The sequence below is a fragment of the Microtus oregoni genome, unplaced genomic scaffold (genome assembly GCF_018167655.1).
Source record: "Microtus oregoni isolate MIOR12 unplaced genomic scaffold, Mior012 000058F_ref0000040, whole genome shotgun sequence".
Lineage (NCBI taxonomy): Eukaryota > Metazoa > Chordata > Mammalia > Rodentia > Cricetidae > Microtus > Microtus oregoni.
In genome coordinates this window covers 7456082-7479658 of record NW_024543834.1, presented here as the reverse complement: position 1 = coordinate 7479658, position 23577 = coordinate 7456082, and the positions used below count along the sequence as shown (strand labels likewise).

Below are 23577 nucleotides of genomic sequence, written 5' to 3'. Positions count from 1 at the left end.
CTTGAATTATTGGAGATCCCCGAGCTCAGTTAGAGTTGAGTTTTTATGGTAGTAAAGGTGGTGGTGAGGGATTTCTAAGGTTTAAGGTTTTGATTGGCTGATATTTGTCTGGGGGTATCCTGCTGTGTGAGTGCTAGAAGATGATCCTATGTACAATGGTTGGAACATTAGGCATTTCCTTTGGATGGTCTGTTCCTGGATGGTGCTCAGGTAATCTCAGTTTATGATCCTTCCTGCAACCAGGTATTGCTTCAGGGTAAACTACTGAGACTCAGGCCTCCATTAAACGTATCGATGGCTGAGTCCTACACTGGCAGGTGATAATGGTTGGAAGTAAAGAACTTCCTTTGGGTGGTCTGTAGTAATAAGGGCGGTGGGGCTGCATCCCCAGCACCCCGGCTACCTGGCTAGCTTATGCCCGAAATAACAACACACAAACTGTATTCATTTAAACACTGCTTGGCCCATTCTCTTCTAGGCTAATTCTCACATATTAATTTAGCCCATTTCTAATCATCTGTGTATTGCACCCCAAGGTGTGCTTACCAGGAAGATTCTAGCCTATGTCCATCCTGAGTCGGAGCTTCATCCAGGGAGCGGGGCATGGCATCTCTCTGAGGCATCTGCCCCTGAGAGGAGAGCTGTGGAGTCTGACCTCACTTCCTCTTCCTCCCAGCGTTCTGTTCTGTCTACTCCTCCCACCTATCCTCTAACCAATAAAATGGGCCAATGCAGTTCCTTTATTAGCCAATGACCTTCCTCCATCAGTGGTCTGTTTCTATTTAGCTTATCATGGCTGGCTCCTACAGTGATAACATCTTTGAGATATTTGTAGAAAAATCATAATTTTGATTATTTTTATTATTATTAACTACTATATTGAATCTTACCCTTCACGGTGATGAGTGAGTCTTGCTTTCCTTTCCTGGAAAGAACAGGACTTAGTGTCTCATATCTAATGTACAAAAAGGTCAATCTATAGTGTACCAACATTTGCTGAAAAACCTGGTAAGCACCAATTTAGCCTGGTTATTAATGTCACTATCCTGGCAACGTCATCCTGCATATGAAATTACTGAGGCACACCAACCCTATTCTCTTCATAATTATTCTGTACATCCAAAGTTACTTCAAATTTAAAAGTTTAAGTTAGTCTTGGTAGATAATTAGAATTATTTTTCCATCTGTTCAAGAAAATTACTGATATAGATTAGAAGGATTTTTTTTTTTTTTGCTTGAAGACAGGAATCTTATTTTGTTATAAGACTTCTTTCCACCCCAGTTGTTCTCTGGACCCAGTGAACAAAATTGTTCTCTGGACTCCATTAGAAAAATAGCATTGAGCAAGTCCAATACAGGGATGGATGTCCAGTTCCTTAGCCATTATAGGACGCATCCATTCACCTCTGAAAACCTTGACATCAGTCTAAAGTGGCAGATTTGGAGGTAGTGTTTTGTATTTCCTTTCAGAGCGTTTGTCTCAAAATTTCTCCTCATCTTCCTATTGTCGTGGATGCCTTCAGGACACAGCATATTATCTTCCACTCCTGGGGATGGAAAAACACAGGCTGGTGATGGGAAGAGAGGTACCATCTCTTGGGGGACTGTCTGGTACTCAGGTATGACCAGCGTGCATCTGCAGGTGAACCCAACCTTCCTTATCTGCAGGGAGTTGTCTGCCATGAACTACACACCATCTGCATTCAGTGACTGGTGGCAGAAAGGCCTTGACATTCAAGAGAAGAGGCTGGCGATTCACAGCTCTAGAGTGAGCAGCTCTCATGGCAATTCTTCCACAGGTTGTAAAAACAGACTCCTTTTCTGAAGTTATAACTTCAACTATACCACCCTCCTCTCTTCCTCTTGAAGCTTTGAGTCCTGGGTCCTCTGGTGTCTGTTTTGGGTTTCTTGAGAACTGGCTTCATTTTTTCCTCAAGAGATGTTTGGGGAATATGACATTTTTGTTTCGAATATGAGTTTTTCTGGAGTCTCAAGTAGACTTCAACTTTCTTGTCATCTGTACTCAAGTTATGACAGCGACACCATTCCCAAAGAGTATTCTGGGACACCTCATTAATAGGAGGCAGGATGGCTGGCTGGGGTGGGTAGGGGTTGGTATCCTGTGAAGCTGGCATCGGGGGAACTGCTGGCCTGAGGTCTATGGCTGAAGAAGCACTTGATTTTGTAGGCACGTCTATGGTGAGCTCCTCAGTAGCTGGGACCAGCACTAAAATGATTTCTTTTTCATTAAATTCTCACTTGTCATAGGTGCCCTGGCTGGGGAGTGACATTTTCAGCAGGCTTCAGACAAGACAAAAGCAGCAAAGATAAGAATGTCTGGAGCTCCGGAAGAAAATATTCTTTTAACAAATCTGATGGTAAACTGTTATCCAAAACATACAAAGAGCTCTTAAAGTAAACAGTGGCAATAATCAATCTGATTTCACAATAAACAAAACAAACCCACATAGTCATTTAACCGATGAGCATATTAACACATGTATGACAAAGAAACATGTAAAAAGAAAGATGCTCAGATGCAAATTAAAGCAACAGTGAGATCACACCAGGTACCTAATTAAATGGTCCATATTCTTAACAAAGGTCAATAGGAATATAGATGCTTGTTTGTTGCTAGTAGAAGTATAAAATGGTACAGTCACTTTTGAATACATTTTAAAGTTTCTTATAAAATTAAACACATTCCTACCGTGTGATCCAATAATCATACCTCTTAATCTTTACCTAAAATGAACTGGATATTTAGGTCTACCTAAACACACACACACAAACACATTTTTATTCATAATGAATTAAAATTTGAAAAGATTCCACATATCCACCACAGAGGAACGGAAAACTCTGCTGTGGTACAAGCAGATAACGGACTATTACACAATACTAGAGGAAATGAGTTATCAAGCCACAAGAAAGCACAGGACACAGGAAATGAATATTACTAAATGAAAGAAGTCAATCTAAAAGTGTTACATATTATATGACTACAACTCCAATATTTTGGAACAAAACATATGCTTATTTAAAAGAAAAGAGAAAAAAAGAATGGTTGCCAGAGATTAAGGGAGAAGGAGGGCTGAGTAGTCAGAACACTAAGGATTTGGGGGACAATGACAGTGGCCACTACAGTGGTTATACTACAGTGGTGGATATGTATCGTATGCTTGTCCTCAAGTAGAGCCTCATATGAACTATACTTTAGGTACCAATTTGGCCCTGTATATTCCTCAATTATAACATGTTTTACTTGAGAGCAACAAGAAAATGAGAGACGCTCCAGGTATGGGGAGACAAGAGGTATAAGGTAATTTCATATTATATTGGCTAAGCATTGTCATAAATCAAGAATTTCCCTTTGAAAAATTAAGCATGATTAAGAAAAGGATGTAAGTGCTCACTAGACAACTCTGAATCAGATGCTTAGCCCCAAGCTCCTCAATGATTACAATGCAGTAAATCCTCCTGAAATTTTCCCTAGCATGCCTCTACCACTTTTAAATCTGTGATCTGCATTCATGACCAAATCTACCCAACTCCAAAAATCAATTCTCTTTTACAGCTGAGATATTCCAGTCATAATTCCTTGTTGGATTTGATTGTTTATTTCCTTCAAGTCAGCCTGCTCATTTGGGTTTCCTGGCACTGTGGTTCAAGGATTCCTCATTCTGCCCCTGGCATCCTTTAGTCTTCCATCTCCCCACACTCCAGTTCATGGAACTCCACAGTGGTTCTTGCCAATGCTGGATCTATGTCCATCTAGTGCTTTTATACCTACTGGGTCTGGTAGTCATAATAGTTTTCCTTCTTCCTATAGGCACAGCCCTCTCTACCCTTCAATATACGGCCCAGTTCTTTTCTGGTGAACAAAGCTACAGCCCTTTACACCCTACAAGGTTGAGATGTCTTTTGGGATGTACACAGAGAATTTTTCTAGATGTTACAAGAACACCATGCTGAAATTGTTATAAGACATGTGTCTAATCTACAAAATCAAGGGCTTCCTTTTGAAAAATTAATTACTTTTGTATTTGTGTGCATGCATATCTGTACACCACATGACTACACAGTACCCATGGAGGCTAGATGAGGGCACTGAATTGCCAGGAACTGGAGTTGCAGATAATCGTTAGCCACCATGTGGGTGCTGAGACTCAAACCCAAGTCCTCAAAATGAATAGCTACTGCTCTTAATTACTGAGCTACCTCTCTAGCCATACCATGAACTTCTTCGCAGTGAGGGCCTGTCATAGTCAACTCTCAGATCCCTGTGCCTTGCATTTATGGGAGATTAGTGTTCCGTGATTTTCATTATTTATTGCTGGGGAGTTGAATGCCTCTGATAAGTTCTATACAGTGTACTTCTGTATAGAACAGAGTTATGCCTGCGTGGTAAGTGTAAAAGCCACACAGGAACCCTTCAACACACACATTTTTACACATTACCCAGGTAAGGGCTGGCATACATCATTCTTCCCTGTCCATTCTGATTCATTCAACCATTCATATATTTCTTCATATTTGTGTTTAGACCAAGAAAAGGGGTCCTTGAACAAGTCAATTTAGTATTTCAGAAATCACATGCAAGGTAAAGTTGACTCTGCCTGTAGGTCTTATGCTGTTTACAAATCCCAGCTGAGTGTTATGATCAACCTCTTCATGTGAAGTCAATGTGGACCACAGCTGATCCTTGGCCAGTGTTCTAGCTAGTGGTTGTCAACTTGCCCCAGGCTGGAATCACTCCACAGGCATCCCAATTGTGTCATTGCCCTTATCAGATTGGTCTGCATGCATATCTATGTATGACTGTATGTATCATCAATTCAATGCGGAAGAGCCCAGCCTGACACAGTTGGCACCCTCTCTACACAGGTGGTTCTGGACTATCTGAGAAATCTAGCTACATATGAACATGAGCGAGCCAGTAAGGTGTTCCTTTCATGGTTTCTGGTTCAAGGTCCTACTGGAGCGCCTGTCCCAATGTCCCTCAATGATGATGGACTGTGACCTGGAAGGATAACTCAGATGCATCCCTTCTCCATAAATTGCCCGTGGTCATGGCATTTGTTACAGCAACAGGAAACTGGAATCATTAGTTTGGACATCTTTGTCTTGAAACTCTCTTCCATAATGTCTCAGTCCAATGTCTCTGTCTAGTACCCTTTTCAGCAGAGAGGACTTTGAATAATTCAAGTATTGTATACTCATTTATTTGTATCCCTTGCCAGCAGAATTTACAATGCCTCATTTAATGAGAAATTGAATGGAATATGTGTTTGAAAAATTAATCCATTTTAATAATATATGGCCCTGAGACTGGCCATCCCTGGCAGTGTTTAAACCTATAAACTAAGGGACCATGAATACCAATTACAGTAAAAAGTAATGAGATATGTAGTATTTCTCTAAGAAAATTACTTTTAAAAATATGTATTTTGACATCCTTGAAATTAATTGCACAATTATGCAGTTCCAAAGTGTAATGATTAAAACTCTTAAGCTGTGTTGAGAAAGAAGGGAGCACACATATTTACTAAAAATCTCACAAGCCTCACCCCTGACAAAACGCACTTACAAAGTTATTGAAGTTTAAGGAAGTCAGCTTTCCAATAAAAAAAATTGATCAATCTTCCATTTAGCAAAACCCAGGGATTTGGGGTAATTTAACAGTTAGTAAAAGAATAATGGTTAGTACACTATAAAACACACTGAGCTGAGACAGACTGGATATTGAAAAAACAAAACCAGAACAAAACAAAGATTGTTCACCAAAGGGAGGCTGGATAAATAGATTTGAGAAGAAAACACGACTCCGGGAATGTTTTTCCATTGCTTTGTAAAAGTGCCGCTCTCAGCAGGCAGACATTAAGGTGAATAAATTGAGGAAGGAATTACAGGTGATAATTTAGCTTTAAGGTTTGGAAGTTTGCCACTCAGGATCTACAGATCAGAAATGCTGGGCCAAAAGTTGTCAAAGGCACACTTCCTTGAGTAACCCAAGAGAGTTGTGGAGTTTGCTGAATACCCACCTGGTTCCTGTGCCTTCGCAAAGAGCAATCAGGACTCACCTTAAAAAACAAAAACAAACAAACAAAAAAAAAAAAAAAACTTCTCCTACTACACTGGTGCTAAATTTAGTGAGGCAGCTCTCATAACTAGAAAGTTCCCTCTCTGTGTTGAGCAGAATAAAAGCACATCTAATCCTTTTAAAGCAACAGCTCTATAGCCATTCTGACAGGAATGGAGATATTCTAATGAGACACTTGTATCCTCCTCTTGGCTATCAGACTATTAGAACAATGGACGCCATACTCCATGAAATTGGTATTTCCACAGGAAACTTGTTGGGAGAAGAGAAAGGCTAAGGTCCTTGGGCCTGCCAGAAGGGTTAGTTAGCTCCTGGAAAAAGATTTGACAAGTCTGATGGTTTGTCAGAGGACGTCTAGGAGAGCTGCAGGGTGGGGTGAGTGGTTCCATAGCTTGACAGGTTTACAGACTTTTCCTACGCATACTTTTGGTCTTCTATTCAAAGCCAAACCTCACATTGGAGGTGACTCCAGAGCTCAAGGGTCAAGAGCATTTACAGTTCTTGCAGAGGACTGCAGTTTGGTTCCTAGCACACATATGGAGCTTGCAACCTCCTGTAACTCTTGTTACAGAGGATACTACACCCTCCTCAAGGGGAACTGGCTTAGGCACACTCCCACCCACACCATATACACACACTCATGTAACTAAACATAAAAGTAAATCTTTAAAATCGAAGTCATGTTAGAATCCTGAAGATTTGTGGAGAAGATTGCACTGGATTTCTTTGCCATTGAATAAAGCTAATTTTTCTGCTTTTTAAAAATCATTTATTTATTACATGTTTATTTGGCTTATTATGGCTAGCTAGCCAAACCTAGTTTGTTAAGGGTAATCAGGGCTCAGGCTCTAACCTTAATTCTGGTAAAAGTCTACATCTTCCCCCAAGGCAACACTAAGAATAGGCACTTAGACCAAGAGCCCTGTGCAACTGTCTGAAGACATCTACTGTGTCCCTTCTGCCAACTCTTACATCAGGACTACTGTTCTTTCAGCAAAATAGCACCAACAGGTCACTTCAAAACAAAGTTCTGATGGAATTGAAACTGCTAAAATGACGATGGTTTTAATCCTATACTTTTTGAGTTTATAATTGTTTGTGAACCATCCTTCTATAAATAGCTATTTTAGTCCCCAACAATGATTGAGAAGGCCACGCCATGATAGCACCTGGATGGGCACTCCCACAACAGCTGCTTGCCAAGTCCCTCTGTTCAGTCTGCTTGCTCATGAGTGGCAGGGTGGGGCCTTGATGCTGCTCCGATCCCCATGACACCCAAGTGTCACTGTTCATCATCCACACTGTGGAAGGGGGACGAGGTGAACAGCACACAGACTGCAGCTTGCATGTTCACAGTAGCCTTAGGAATCTGGCTGTCGCATTCTGTATGGGCTGGTTCCAATCTCACAGAAATGCTGTGACCCATCCACTTGAGAGTCAATCCTCAACAAACAGACCACATCATCAAGTCGTGCAATGGACAAAGGGGATGCACGTGCGCAGACACTGTGTTTGTGTGCCACTAGGAGTAGATGTATCAACATACATATAGATAGTATATGTACATATTTAAATCAATATCTGAGAAAAATGAAATCACATTTGTGCTTGTTTCATTTTAAGATTTCTAAAATAATGGAAGCTGGCAAACTAATTTGCGTATCTGAATATGCTGCTATTATATATGAATATATATGTAAACATACATGTATATTTATGTATACTTTATATATCCCTTCACCCCCTTCAAGGTGGATGTTATGCCGAAATACCAACAAACAGGCAGAATGATTGGCCTCTCTGCTTCCGAACACAGGAAAGAAAGCTTTTCGATGAATGAGCCATAGCGAGTCATTGTGCTCTTCCCCCAGCGTCGCAGTCCCCGTCAGCACCACTTTAGACTTGTACTCGGTTTGAGACTGGACTCTGTTTCGAGGAGTTTCCTTTCTTCATGACGTTATAGCACACATCTTCTGTCTCTGTCATCAAGATGGCTGAACTTTGTTGCCAACCTGACTACACTGCGCATTAACTAGATCCCAAGTGGTTCTTTGCACTGTGCAGTGAGGAGTTTTTCTTGGCTTATTTGAGGTAGGGACCCACCCTAAAGCCAGGCCCCATCTTCTGGTGGCAACGCACATAAAAGGACACAAAAATATTTCGCTTTCTGCCTGCTTGTCCTCCCTCTCATGAGCAAGTCCATTCACTCTGTTTCTAAGGCATTGCCTCGCTGGTGTGAGAACCTGTTCTTCAGTATTCCAACACAGACCAAGAACTGGCAGCATGCTAGACTCTTCTGGAACTTCAGCACCAGATTGGGACTACTGGGACATGTAGTCTCATGGGCCACCAGATCCTTGAACTTTATAGTCAGGAGACAGCCATTGTTGGGATACTAGGACCTTATCCGCAAGTCACTCTAATAAATACTCATATTAACATATATGAATAAATACATGCGTAAATAAATATATCTTGCATATATATGAAAGTCTATAGATAAACACATATATATTAAAATATAATATCACTATTAATATTCTTTATTCCTTGTCGATTTGTCTACTATTCAAATTCTCCACATCACTTGCAACCATTTTCTACTTCCTTCATAGTTAATGTGGTCAAATAAAATCTTTCACCATTGTTAATATAACACTAAAGACTTTTTCTATTAAAAATTCAAGTAAGCAGGTAATATGCAAGATATCACGTTAAATCTATATCACATGCCAAGCAATGATTACATCCAATATAACATATGGAAATAAAACATTATGCATATTTCAAAACAAGCAATAGTAACTGAACTCTAATAGTCTTATTCATGCCAAATGAAGTCTGGGTTTTAGAAGACTATGTGGGTGGGTAGACACTACTTTGACATCCATTCCAGGTCAAAGTCATGAGCATCCGCATAAGGCTATATTTATCCTAAAAATGAGTCAAAGAATATAAAAGTGTCCAAATATTTGCACTGGTTCCTTTCTAGGGAGGAAAAGGCAGGATATTTTGCGGTTGATACTGTGATATTGGCATAATAATTTTAAGTTATATAGAAACATATATATATATATATATATATATATATATATATATATATATATGAACTGTCAATAAATATGGAATTTTCAACGCTGGAATTTTTTCCGTTTTTTTTTCCCTAAACATTTAATTACTTTAAATTGGGGAAAGCATTTGCTTTCCCCGATAGCACACTTCTGCAGAGGCAGTGCCTCGGCCAGTGGCCAGGGATGCCTGGGGCATGCAGTGCCTGTACCCTGCGCTGAGAGTGGCTGGCTTGAACACGGGTTCTCTGCACAAAGGATGAACACAGCACACCCATTTGTCTGGGGAAGGTTGGCTATGTACCTTAGGATTGGCATGGTGAGCACATCTAGTGTGTGTTTAGGTCTCTTGCTGCCATAGGAATCCTGTGGGGGCAGACATGCCCACTCACTGAAGCCTGGGCTGGTTCCTTGTCTACTGTTTTCTTTGAGGGAGCACATCTATGGTGAATCCCCAATTTCTCCTCTGGAATCCATCCAACAGTGGTCATGAGGCCCTGCTCTTCAGCAACCTGTCAGGTTATGAAGTGTCTGTTCATCGCTGGCCCTTGGCTTTGTGTTACAGCTGATAAACCCTTGAGTTTTTGGGGAAGTTTTCCTGTATTTTGACTTTGGAGGTCAAAATTAAAAATATAAGGCTTTGGATCCTGTGCCCCAAGTTCTTTTGACAGTTATTTGGTTTGTATGCTTGGCCAGGACTCGTCCCTTTAAGTTGTCTGTCCTGCCTAGGACTACTTAATTCTTTCCTATTTTAGTACGCCATGCTTCCTTAGGTTTTGAAACCTTGGGGACATTCCCTTCTCTGGACAGGAAAGGATTGCTGTCCTGGGAGCCTGACTTGGTTGTAGTGGGCACAGCCTTGAAGCTGCTCTGAGAGGTCCTGGAGGTGAGGATATCTGCAGCAAGCAGAACCTCAGGGGCACAGTCTTGAAAGAACTTCCCAGTGGCACAGTCCTGCAGGACAATGCCAGCGGCCAAGCAGTGACATGTGCTCAGGCACAAGTCGTCTGGATCCTTGGAAATACTCTCCAGCAATTCACCAATTTGTGAGTTACCCATCTCGCCAGATTCCATGGGGAGTGCGCACTCACAGGACTTTTCCTCTTCTGCCTCCTCCAGCTCCCTGGTATCCCTGTTACTTGGTGACTGGGATGTCACACTGATTTCCCGATCTGACACCCCTCTGTACATTCCTCCTAAAGCTGAACCCTCACTCTCCTGTGACTCAGACACCCTTGAGTAGTCCTGGATTTGTCTCTGGGATGTCTGTCCAAAATTCAAGAACCATATCAACTGTGCCAGGCTCTGCCCACAAGGCTGTGCGGGGAGGACATAAAAGTCATAATGTCCTCCTGGACAGTTGTAGGGGCCTCAGTGGACTCAAAGTTGTCACTACACAGAGCCTCTCTTAGGAATTCCAGCTGAGGACAGAAGGACAGATCTGTGTGGACAGAGATTTCACAGTGGAAGTTATTCTTGTCACTTCCTTTTCTGGGGCTTCCTGAAAAGGTTCTCCCAGGGTACTACTGGCTGTTTGGACTATGAAGTCATCTCAAGAGTCCCAGGACAGAGAGGAATTGGAGGACTGTGCAAAGGGCAAAGCCGTAGCTGCCTTCATGTTTAAAGCATATATAGTCTTGAGGCCTCTGAGGGGCAGGCTCCATCTGTGCCTCACCAGGTGTCTTGTAATATGTGCTTCTAGTACCTTCTGAGTGCCGGGATCTAGGGAGGAAGGCTTATTATAAGTTTTATTGCTGGTGATTGAATCATTGAAGGATGTTTTACCCCCCAAGTTTCTATATATGGCTTTGAGATTTCAGGAAGGACCAATGCATGGTCTGCACATACTCCATGACAAATGCCCATGGGCACCTTACTGTCATTGGTTTGCCTCCACTTGCTGCTTGAGTGATTTTTCAGGGAGCCTTCTAGCTGTTTCCTGATCCCACTGGGCAAACACTTCACCCACCACTTCTTGGGCATCTTATGCAGTAAGTTTCCACCTCTGTCTCAGAGACAGCCTCGAGAACTTCGCCTAGGGAACCTTCAGGGCTTTTGTAGAGATCTTTCAGATCTCTTCCCGGACAGATTGTCAGATCCTTGCATGGGGCCCTCCAGACTTGGGATTATCTCTTGACCCTTTGATGAGATGCTCTGTAGAAGCTGGCTGCTTTTGTCTGCCTGTGTTGAGGGACATGATGTCCCATGATTAACTTCTATCTGATCTTGGTCCATAGATAGCTGTGGGGGAGGGGAGGACCATTCGCCCTGCTGCTGTGTGAACCTCTATTATTTAATGCTCTTCTAGCTTCTCCTGTTTTTCAGGGTTAATGAAATCTTGGAGGCAGACAGCAGAACCCTGGCCCTGGGAGGCCAAACTGTTGGACACCAGTTGGTTAAATGCTTCCTGTGATTTTTTTAGCTATGGCCAGTAAACAGCTCCTACTTTCTAGGTGCTTCTTCAAAAGGTAACACGCTAGGTGACGAACAGCAGGTGGGCCAATTGATCAGGATATCTTGATGTTGGATAGAATGAAGCCCCATCATCCTTAATTGGGGCTGAATGATGTGATAGCTTGAGGGAGAGAGGATGGGTCTTGGGTATGGGTTTAGATTCCAGCCAGTGGTGGAGATCCGGACAAGGATAACCTCTGAGTTAAAGGTTGGGATTTGACCGAGAGATGAAGCAAAGGTTTTGGAGGAAAGAACTGTGGAGGTATGCTAGACAGAACTTCTACTGGGATGGAAGTAGAGAGTCCATTGAACAAGATGAAGGGGCGATCTCGTGGGGACCCTGCCATGTTGACAGTAGCCAGAAAAGATTCACTGTGGAGAAAGGGGAGGCCCCCCAAAAATATGGCTACATTTATCCTTTAATTTGCTGGCTAAGACCATCTGGTAGAAGAACTGCTGATGACCTGTAAACTGCTCTGATTAGCAGTTTCTGCCCCAGAAAGGGCAGGAAGTGGTGGTGTCCTGCTTCCTGCTCCAGAACTCCAGCATACGGTCCATATAGCCCAAGGCATGGTCAGATCTTTCTTTTCCTTGCCCCTTCCAAACTTTGACTTCAACCCTCTTCCTAATCTGAACTTCCAATGACTCCTGGATATCAGGGGTTGATGAACAAGGGCTCCCCAGCCTGCCTCTATCTGCCTGTATGTAGGAACTGTCCAGAACAAGGCCTCTTGGGTGGTGAGAGAAAGATCCTCTTGCAAGGACACACCATGTGATGTGTTAGAGTGGCACCAGGTTTTGGCAGCTCCCTGGTACCTGGAAAGGCCTTAGGTAGGCCTGCTTGAATAGCCCAGGCCTGGGTGGTTGACGTAGGCCTCCTTGCGTGGACAAGGCCTGGGTTGGTTGAAGTCATCTTCCATGAGTGAACAAGGCCTATGGTGGTTGAGGTAGGCCTTTTTGAGTGGTCAAGACCTGGGATGGTTGGGATGGGAGAAGGAAAACCTGGCAGAGGGGTGCTCTGTGACATCCCCAGTACTTTTCAGTCATGCTGAGTTAAAGGCGTAAGTCACAAAAAATGCCACACCAGTTTGGAATTATGATTAATAGGGTGGTATTTATTTAAAGGGGAAAAAACTTACAGATCACTGTGTCCCAGGCAACAGCCCTCTATGCAACCAGGAAGGGAGTCTAGTCACCGGCGGAGCAGGTAGTGAAGAGAGAGAGGAGAGGGAAGTGGCCTCTTTTGTAAAGGGAGAGAGACCACGCCCCAATGGGCTGGAATCTCAGCAGCTATAGGCTGGAGGAGTGGGAGGATCTCCCGCAACACCTCCCCCTTTGTTTAAACAAGAGAGTTCTAAACCTACTATGAAATTATATACAATAAGTACAAATATCCTATTCTAACTAGCTTGGTCTTGTATAAAAAATAACTTGGCCAAGTCATGAGAGAAAGTAACTACATTTATATAGTCTTCAACCCCATCGAAGATCTGAGAAGGGAAATAATGTTACCTGGGTAATTAGGAAGTTCAGTAAAACAACTTCCAAAACATGCAACAAATCACAGAGACAACTAGCTACCTGGGCAATCACCCAAAGTCACATTAGCAGCGTTGAAGCAACCAACTTTGGCTAAGGCCTAACATAACTGACATACCATTTTCTAAGGCAAGCAACTTTTCAAAACTATCTTACCCTGTCTTGGCAGGATATGACAGCCCTGTTTTATCCATTGATGCACGCTCTGTATCTTTGTCAGTGGTTGAGGTATGGGCATTTCTTTGCCCCAAGGCCAGTTCTGCCAAAAAGAAAGGCTCCAGGTGGAGTGTCTTTGGTGCTCAACATTCTCTTGGGAATAGAGTGGTGTTGCCAGGAGCAATTGTGTCTCACTACCACAAAACTCTGAGTTAGATTAAAGGCCATTTTCTACAGCTCTTTGAAGAAGTTGAAGATTATCTATCTATACTAAGTATAATCTCTATATATCTAAAGAACCTGATTAGTCTAATTATAAATGACAAACTTAGATGACTATTAATCTGTATAATTCTCAATATCTATCTAACTTAAAGACTAAGAAAATAAACGAATGTGAAACAAATGAGGACAATGACCTCCAAATATAAACAATGTACAAATATACATTGCAGTAGGTAAATATATATCAATACACAAATATTATATAAGTATCTTAATCAGAGGTAGAAATGTACACTGCAATATGGTAAATATATACAATATATATATATATATATATCAATACAATATATGTCAATACATAAAAAAATGTTTTAAACAGAGGTAGAAACATGCATGCATACAATAGTCAATATAATTTAACTTTGTATCAATATACAAGAATCTATACCAATATATTTGTCTAAAAACAGTAACTCACAATTACAAATCTATTATCCCATCATCCCTCTTTTTTTTTTCAAAATGATCCCTGAGCTTTTAAAATTCCTCTCCCAACCCTCAATCATATACTAATTATAATCAACCCCTAAATGATGTCCCTAAACCCAAGGGCAAACTTTACTGGGAGAGGGGACGTCGTCCTCTAGAATTACTTCCAGCTGTCATGGGGGCGACGTTCTTTCTGGGGGATCCTGTGAAAGTAAAATGATGGTTAAATTTCAAGATCAATGTCTTTTTAAATTGCAAATAGTCTCTGAGTATTTTGTGCAGGTCTGGCCAAAATGTTATATAAGATGTGCACCATTTCAGCTAACCAAGTTGGAACTGTCTTGTGCAGCTGGTACCCAAAGCAGGTCTTTTAGTAGCGCTATCAGTATCATGACGTCATATCAACCAGGTGGAGTTGTTGTTATGGGGCCCCATCTTCTTCCTGGAAACTTCAAATGTCACTTCAGGAAAAACTCATTGTTCATTGTGAAAAACTTAAACATTAATCATATAGACATATATATATATATATATATATATATATATATTCACTGAAAGGCATAATAGATATATTCAATGAAAAGTATGATAGATATGAAGAAAAGCAAAGATGTTTTCTAAACTCATATTTCTTTCTATCCCATATCATGGCTCTTGACATGAGACAGAAACTCCAGAAACACCGGGTTTTTCTCTTACTAACAGGCTTGGAATTGGAGAGGGACTGAGCCAGAGTCCAACTTGAAAACCAGCTTTATAAATTTAGAAATATGGTTTAATATTACTTACACAGCCCTTTCAGTTTTCTTGATATTTCCTATTGGGCAGGTATTTTTCCATCTGTCAGTATCCAAACATCCAGGGTACCTTGAATTTTTCAAAGATGAGTGTTTTCCTGTGGAGATAGGAACAGAACCCTGCCCCCATTCTATATGTTTTTCTTACCACCTGTATGAATATCATCATTGTGGATGAGTTGTCATTTCTCCTTTCCAAGAGGTTTCTCCTCTTCAAATCGAAACTTTATTAATTTTGATGGTATCCACAATTTTTCTTCTCTTGTGGAAACAAGCGCAAAACCCCTTCCCCAACGTAGCACATCTCCTGGCTTCCATTGAGAGGTCAGCACATCTTTAAAATAAATTGGTTGATTTAGTTCAGCAGACTTTTCCATTATCCAATGTCTTTCTGCTGCTGTCGTTCCTTTCTCATTAGCGTTAAGAAAATTCAAGGTTAATAAAGCATTATGTAATCTATTTCTGGGGGTATTTTCGGTCCCTTTCTGTTTGTTCAGCATATCCTTTATAGTACGATTTGATCTTTCTATAACTGCCTGACCTGTAGGATTATTTGGTATACCTGTAATGTGTTTTATATTATAATAATCAAAAAAGCATTTCATTTTCTTAGATACCATTATCTGTCTTTATTTGTGCAGGTATACCCATGATGGCCATAACTTCCAATAAATGTATGATTACTGAATCAGCCTTTTCTGAGCTCAGGGCAGTAGCCCATTGAAAACCTGAATATGTGTCTATGGTATGGTGTACATATTTTAATTTACCAAATTCCATAAAGTGGAACACATCCATCTGCCAGATTTCATTTCTCTTAGTACCCTTTGGGTTACTCCCTGCAGGCAACAGTGTTTGATTATAGAAAGAACAAGTAGGATATCTCTTTATAATGTCCTTAGCTTGTTGCCAAGTAATGGAAAATTCTTTCTTTAGGCCTTTACTATTGACATGATGCTTCTTATGAAATTCTGAGGCCTGCAATACACTTCCAATCAATAATTGATCAATCTCAGCATTGCCTTGGGCTAGAGGACCAGGCAGACCTTTATGGGACCAGATGTGTGTTATGTACATCGGACAAAGCCTGTTTCTAATTATATCTTGTACCTGGATAAACAATGAAGTCAACTCTGTGTCATCTGGTATAAATTCAGCGGTTTCAATATGCAAAATAACTCTTTCTGCATATTGTGAATCTGTAACTATATTAAGAGGTTCTTTAAAATCCCTTAGCACCATAAGAATGGCATATAATTCTGCCTTCTGGGCAGAATTATAAGGGCTTTGTTCCACCTTACTCAATTCATCTGACTTGTAACCTGCCTTCCCTGATTTATTTGCATTAGTATAGAACGTACGGGCTCCAGTTATTGGAGCATCACGTACAATTCTAGGAAGAATCCAAGAAGTTCTTTTTATGAGGTTAAGTTTACCACTTTTTGGATAGTTGCTATTAATTTATCCCAAAAAATTAGCACAAGCTCTTTGCCACGGTTCATTGTCTTCCCATAACTTTTTTATTTCTTCAGTAGTAAAAGGCACTATAATTTCTGCTGGGTCTATACCTGCTAGTTGATGAAGTCTCAGCTTACCTTTTATAATTAATTCAGAGACTTTTTCCACATAAGTTTTTAATTTTTTACTTGGTTTATTAGGTATAAATATCCACTCTAAAATAATATCTTCCCTCTGCATTAGAATCCCTGTAGGAGAAATTCTGGAAGGCAATATGACTAGGATGCAGCTAAGATTTGGGTTCACCCTATCCACATGTGCCTCCTGTAATTTTTCCTCAATCATTGTCAGTTCCTTTTCTGCTTCAGCTGTCAGTTTTCTTGGACTATTCAAATCTTTATCACCATCTAAGGTTTTGTTTAAATGAACTATTAGATCAGGTGTTATCCCAACAGCTGGTCGTAGACTGGAAATATCTCCTAACAATCTTTGGAAGTCATTAAGAGTCTTTAAGCGGTCTCTCCTAATTTGTGCCTTTTGCGTTTTAATTTTCTCTAACCCTATTCTGTAACCTAGGTAATTAATAGAATTTCCTCTTTGAATCTTTTCAGGGGCAATTTGTAATCCCCACCTAGGCAAGACTTTCTTTACTTCTTCAAACATGCTTTTTAAGTATCTTTATTTGAATCAGATAACAAGATGTCATCCATGTAATGATAAATTATGGACTTGGGGAATTGTTTACGAATTATTTCAAATGGCTTACTTACAAAATATTGGCACAATGTAGGACTATTGAGCATACCCTCTGGGAGGACAGTCCATTGATATCTCCTATTAGGCTGAGAATTATTATAAGTAGGCACTGTGAAGGCAAATTTTTCTCTATCCTTTTCTTGTAACGGTATAGTGAAAAAACAATCTTTCAAATCAATAACTATAAGAGGCCATCCTTTTGGTAACAGAGAAGGCAAAGGAATTCCAGATTGTAGTGGGCCCATAGGTTGAATTACTTTGTTGACAGCTCTTAGATCTGTCACCATTCTCCATTTACCAGATTTCCTTTTTACAACAAACACAGGAGAATTCCAAGGGCTGGTTGATTCTTCAATATGGTGAGCATCTAGTTGCTCTTGCACCAGCTGTTCCAATGCCTGTAGTTTATCTTCAGCTAGAGGCCACTGTTTGATCCATATTGGCTTCTCAGTTAGCCATTTTAAAGGTAGGGCTTTTGGTACCTCTAAAGGTTTGGTATTTGCTGTATGTTCTTGTACAGCCTGAATGGCTGGTTACCTTTTTCCATAATACCTCATCATATCCTTCCCAGAATTATGAGTTCCTGGAACTACAGGAATGTTAATCTGGGTATTCCATTGCTGTAGCAGGTCACAGCCCCATAAATTTATGGCAATATAGGCTATATATGGCCTTAGTCTTCCTATTTGCCCTTCGGGCCCTATGCATTCAACCCATCTTGTGCTTTGTTTTACACGAGATAGGGTTCCAATTCCCAGGAACTGAACATCTACCTCTTGAAGAGGCCAATTTGGATGCCAAGATTCTGGGGTAATGATACTTACATCCGCACCGGTGTCTAATAAGCCTTCAATAAAAGTGCCATTTATACAGACTCTTAGCTTTGGTCTTTGATCATTAATAGAAGTCTGCCAAAATATACGTTTACTCTGTCCTACTGGGTTTTTTGACTCATCCTCCACACATAATTCATCATTTAGACCAGTATTACTTTTTACAGCAGAAATTGGAGCTTTTAATTTTCTTGGTGAGGCATGTTCTCCACTGTGACTGGGAATGACTGGGCCACTGTTGGCTTGGGGGCCTGAGAGAGGCCCCTCAAGGAGTTTCCCGATGACATTGGATTGCCCCGTCTGTCTGTTGTTGACCTACATTCGTTGAGCCAATACCGGCCTTTACTGCATCTCCTACATATACCTGAAGGCCGAGGTCTCCTATTTTTGTCATTCCCAGAAGAGATATTTTTCCTAGAAATTCTTTGCCTGAAATCCCTTTGCAAATGTCCTAATTTACCACAATTAAAACACCTGGAAGTTTGATGTCTCCTCATTGCTTTGGAAATCACTTCTCCTACCCAAGATTCATCATTATAGCTAAACGTCTCAACATTCATCGTATGCTGAATCCATTCATCCATAGGTGCTGATCTAGACTTTAAAGGCCCAATTATCTTTTTGCATTCTATGTTTGCATTCTCAAAAGCTAGAGATTCAAGAAGTATTCGTCTAGCTTCTGGGTCTGTTACCCCTATGTCCAATGCCTTAATTAATCTTTGCAAAAAGTCAATAAAGGGTTCTCTCTGTCCCTGCCTAATTCTGTTATATGAGTCAACCCTTTTTGCTGGATCTTATATCCTATTCCAGCATTTAAAGCTGCTTGGAGACATAGACACAGTACTTCATCGTCATAAAGAGCTTGGACCTGTGGATCAGCATATTCTCCTACACCAAGAATTTGATCTTGGGAAACCTCAACACCTTTTGCTCTTCCTTGCTGTTCCATATGTTTGGATTCTTCTCTGAAATAAATTCCAAACATCAAGGAAGGCCCATTATCTAAAACTGCAGACACTAACTGATGGAAATCATGGGGGGGTAGCTCTAGCATTAGAAGCCCAAGTCCTTATCATTTCCTTTACATATGCATTGTGCAAGCCAAAATTAACAACAGCTTACTTAATTTCTTTCAGATCATTCATTGCTATTGGCGTCCATCTAGCTTCTCTAACTCCCTTTGAGCCTTTAGAAGTTGATGTTTTGTCAGAATTAAGTAAAGGGTATGTTGCTAGAACCCTGGGTAAGCCAGTTCTAATAGCTGGTGGAGGCATTGTATCCTGTCCTTGTGCCTCCTTACTCTGTTCACCAGCTGCAATAATTTCTCCAATCTTTTCAAATCTTTTTATCATTGTCTCTCTTAAATCCTGAATCTCCTGACCTGTATATATTTCCAGTGATTTCACTGAGGCATCAATTTTTTGGTCCCCATTCTGCACCTGTGATTCCAAAGCTTTAATTTTTTCCTTCAAAGATAACATGTCCTCCTTAAACTTTTCTTGTATATCATGTAGATTCCCATCTTGGAGGTACATTCTGTCTGTTACCTTATCAAAACTTTGTGATAAAGTCTGAACATCAAATTCAACAGCCTGAACCCTTTCAGGTAACTTTCTAATACCCTTGGATATGGAGTCAATTTTGTCTGTCATAGTATCCACTTGTTCAGATAACCTCTGATTTTCAATAATTTTAATCCTGTCAATTAGTTGTTCATTATTAGTTCGTAAAGATTCTATCGTTCTTAGGAGTACCATATTCTTCCTTTATGATAGAATATGGAAAAGAAAACTGAAACCTAGTAACAAGCAAATCAAGGTATCCCCATAATCATATAAACCTTGTATGACGTAATCCATTGCATTAGTAAATATAAATTTACTAATCCATTGTATTAGTGAAAACAAAGCAGTAAAATTTGTGTTAGAAACGAAAACTGCCATATTACCTATTATCCAGCAGGTGGCGCTGTTGCTGAGTCGCCATGAAAACGGGGTCCTGTTTCAGTGCCTTAGTAGATGTTAAAAACTGGAAAATGCAAGTTTCTCAACAAAGTAAATGTAATTAAATCAATTCCATTGACAGAACCAGAAACCCAGAATCCAGGGGTAGAGAAGAGCAACCTGGAAGCCGCTTATGCCTCCACGTGACAGAGTCACCCTGAGGGGTTGCAGCTTTCAGCAACCGTGTGCTCTGGTTAGCACCACTTAAGAGCTGTGCTTGCAAGGGAGATTTAAAAACGACTCAGAAAAGAGCAAACCACGCGGGCAGAGACTACGCGGGCCTGTGGAGTTTAAATCCACATGGGGAGGCCAAGGCCGCTGCTGCAAGGCACAGGCGGCGGCTGAGGAAGGGAGGGCTCCCGCCAAGCTGAACTCGCAGCCGGCAGCCGAGCGGGGAAAGGAGAGGTTCTAAAACCAAACGTTGGGCACCAAAATGAAGGTGTAAGTCACAAAAACTGCCACACCAGTTTGGAATTATGATTAATAGGGTGGTATTTATTTAAAGGGGAAAAAAACTTACAGATCACTGTCCCAGGCAACGCGGAGCAGGAAGTGAAGAGAGAGAGGAGAGGGAAGTGGCCTCTTATTTAAAGGGAGAGAGACCACGCCCCAATGGGCTGGTATCTCAGCAGCTATAGGCTGGAGGAATGGGAGGACCTCCCGTAACACCAAGTAGCTGCTGTGCTGCAATCTGACATGGGTGGAGCACAAGCCACAGGATCAGCAGAATGAGAAGGTAGGAAAGGTGCCCATGGTGGTGAGTGGCATCTTACAGAAGTCAAGGCCTCTGGTGGCCGAGAGGCACTCATAGCCGTTGCGACTCCATGGAAACTGAGGAATTCAGCAGGACAGGTGACAAGATTTTAGAATCTTTGGGCAGCAGGTGTTCCTTGAGAGGAGCAGAGGAAGCCAATGATACCTCTGTGGGCTGCCTATGTGGTAGGTAGGCTTTGGCAGCTTCTGGCTTTGATGCTTCACCTGAGGCATCTTGTCTTAAGTGCTGGCAAAAGCTGATAAGTCTTTCTATGGTGCTATGTAGAAGTGAAACCAGTACCTTGTCCTTTGGTTTCTTCCTGCTGTCTCTGTAAGCTTTCAGGGTCCCGATTTTCTTCCTGACCTTGTTGTGTTCCCTCTTCATCACCTTTTTAGTGGCGGTATTTTCTGCTGGTGAAGGTGAAGTTAAGTCACGGTGGAGGATGGGTAATAATAGGTGGAAGAGCCCCAGCCCCCATACAAAGGCAACGACCATGTCCATTGCCCAAGTGGTGAAGCTGGGGATCAGCCATAAAGGATCAACACTTTGCCGAAGAGAGAGAAAATTCTCCATCTGGATAGCACTGTTGTTCTCAGGCAACTGAATGCTGAGAGTTCTCTCTGGAGTTGGTAGCTAGGCCCAGGCCTGCATCACAAAGCTCCTGTCTCCCTGTCACAAAGGGCTCCTGGGTGTGTGGGAGGGGTGCTAGGAAGAGCTGACCAAACAATCACATGGGCTCCATCCTCCACAGCCTTTTGTGTCTGTTTCCAATTCTATCTGCACACTTCATCAGAAATAGAGTCTTGTCCATTATCTCATCCTCTCCTACCCCCAGAGAGAGGTTTATCCATGCTCTATGGATTTTTGAGACCTCCAAGTCACCTCCAGTGGCATACCTCCTCCAAAAGGCCCCACCTACTAATCCCTTCCAAAAGTTCTACCAAGCACTCAAATATATGAGCCTATGGAGTTTATTCCACCCACCACCATCCATTCTCTGGCCCTCCACAGGTTTGTAGCAATATCATAAAGCAGAATTCACTTTGTCAAACTTCAAAAGTCGCCATAGGCTCTCACAGTCTCAACACTACTTCAAAGTCCAAAATCTCTTCCTAGACTCAAGGCAATCTCTTCATTGTAACCTCAAGTAAAAGCAAAACTCAAGTTCCATATTTCAACATACAGTGTCACAGAATATACATTCCCATTCCGAAAGAGAGGAAGGAGGGTGTCTTGAGGAAATACTGGACCAAAGCAAGAGCAGAACCCAGCAGAGCAAACTCCAAACTCTGCACCCCCATGTCTGATATCAAAGGGCTCTTCAGCTTCTCCCAGTCCTCGAAGCTTTGGTGACTGCAGCAGACTTCCTTCTCTTGGGCTGCTTCCTCTCCCTGTTAGCAGATTTCCTTGCCAGATATCCACTGCTCTGGCATCTCCAACATCTTGGGGTCTTCAAGGATTCTGGGCTTCACCTTCACAGCTTCACTTATTGGCCTCTCTATTACTCCATGCAGGGACACTCCTGACATATGCCCGGTCTCAGCAGCTTTCCGTAAGCACAGAGGTTGATCCCACTACCCCTTCACTCAAGTTTCCTTCATGACTCTAACGCCAGAACCACATGACCCAAAGTTGCCAAGCTCTGCTGCCTGCTTAGCATGAAACCCAGAACCTGGACCCTTCTTGAATTGTATTGGCATAAACTTTGATTTGTTGTTGCTCTTTAGGGACAAGTCATTCCTGAAGGCCTTTTCTTCTCACAAATTGCAGGATTAACTGGCTGGGGTCTTGCCCTGAGGGACCCTTCCCTCTACTCCATTTCTCTTTATCTCTTTCAGCACCAAGCAAGGCTCCAACATTACATTTCTTGTGCTCTTTATCCCCTCCAACTGTACACTTGTATTTATTTCCTTCTGCCCTGTTTGATCTTTTTCATTGTAGATAATCATAGCAAGATAGATCTTTAATAACCACGCAACAGAGGCAATAGCAAGCTGTCTTGAAATCTTCTCTGCCTTGAATGCCTTGGCATGGGAGACAACTTCCTAAATATAAGACCAGTAGCACAGATACTGAGAGCAACAATTAGTAAATGAGACCTCCTGAAATTGAGAAGCTTCTCTGCCTCATACCGAAATGGATGATGCTGCCTCCACGAATCCTCAGAGAGTGAGACTCAGAACTTTCTCTTGCAGTTTTAGCGGAGTTTTTTTTTCGTAGTACCCTGACTCATGCCATACAGTTTTTATATCGTCTATGACTTATAGACAATCAACAATATTAAGCAATCCAGTTTCAGCATGACTCGAAGAAAAGGATTCTCGGTCATCTTTGAAAGGATTACAACATGCCAATGGTCCTGCTGAGAATCGGTGTGGCCTCATGCTGAACTGCTGCTCTTGGGAGTGTAAGACCTCACACCCTTAATGACTTCTCATCTATCTTGTGAGCTGCTCTGGATGCAAACCAAGGCTTCAAACAGAAACTTGGATGACTAAGAACGTGATTAACCACTGCAGCCACAGTTCAGTCATCTGAAGTCAAGTATGGACAGCAGCAATGGTCTTGAGAGCTGTGCCACATGAGCCAGATCTACACCACTGCTTCCCAAATCCAGGTCGCTGGGGGGTGGGGAGCCAGATCTACACCACTGCTTTCCAAGTCCAGGTCGCTGGGGGGGGGGAGCCAGATCTACACCACTGCTTCCCAAGTCCAGGTTGCTGTGGGGGGGGGGGGAGGGGGAATCTAGGAAGGAAACTGGAAAATGAATTACCTATTTTGTTTCCTTAAGTCTAAATCTAAAATCTTCTGAGATAGCGACAACTCAGCTCATTTCACTGAACCTAGTTTCCAGAAACAATAGATAACATTTTTTCTATAATTGCCAAGTATTCCTGAAGGTCAAACAGTGATGTAAATGGAAGGGTTAAGCCTCTGAGAGA

The 23577-nt window shown here is 41.7% G+C and overlaps 1 pseudogene; it reads right to left on the bottom strand.

The window, feature by feature from the left end:
- Window positions 1-1426: 1426 nt before the first annotated feature.
- LOC121438885 lies at window positions 1427-2135 on the bottom strand (annotated as a pseudogene).
- Window positions 2136-23577: the final 21442 nt, after the last annotated feature.